The sequence below is a fragment of the Seriola lalandi genome, unplaced genomic scaffold (genome assembly GCF_002814215.2).
Source record: "Seriola lalandi dorsalis isolate HSWRI2012SDOR001 ecotype SW California unplaced genomic scaffold, Sedor1 jcf7180002054978, whole genome shotgun sequence".
NCBI classification, from domain to species: Eukaryota; Metazoa; Chordata; class Actinopteri; order Carangiformes; family Carangidae; genus Seriola; species Seriola lalandi.
Genome location: NW_019525528.1, coordinates 46,856 through 47,365, shown reverse-complemented (window position 1 = coordinate 47,365; position 510 = coordinate 46,856). Strand labels below are relative to the sequence as shown.

The 510-nt window shown below is 33.1% G+C and overlaps 1 protein-coding gene across 4 annotated transcripts in view; it reads left to right on the top strand.

Moving 5' to 3' along the window:
* The window catches only part of hjv (hemojuvelin BMP co-receptor), a 6,096-nt gene that overhangs the window by 3,046 nt on the left and 2,540 nt on the right, over positions 1-510 (top strand). The gene's annotated exons all lie outside the window — the stretch shown is intronic.

The window sequence follows — 510 nt, the reverse complement described above, 5'->3', positions numbered from 1 at the left end:
ATGAATGATTTGTTAATAGAAATCTGCTTTTTTTTAATCCTGACTGCTGGGAGGTGAGGAAGATTAGCCTGTAGTATTATTTTGCTTATTTTCTTATAACATGTCATATTTTATTTTTATTTTTCTGATATTTATTTTGAAATATATGTATTTTATTTGATGTCGGTATGGCCTTGCTGTTTTTGAACAGAGTGTGAACATGTTTTGTGTAATTTTTAAGAATGCAAAATGAAAACTGAAGATTTCTATAATATTGAATTGTTCAATAAAGTTTGGAGAAAAAAAAACCTGCTGAAAACATCATTTCATTTACACAACATTTTCATCGTGTGGTCTACACCTGACATACAGACACATAATGTGTCTTTAATATTAATTCTTATATTTCTGCTGGTACGTCCCAGCAGCACGTTACTGTGGCTGTGACTGTTCATCTGCTCTGTCGCTCAGTTTGGGCCTTGAAGGTAACACCTGGTTGTTTCAGGGTTTTATGAGAGTGATGCCGACAGA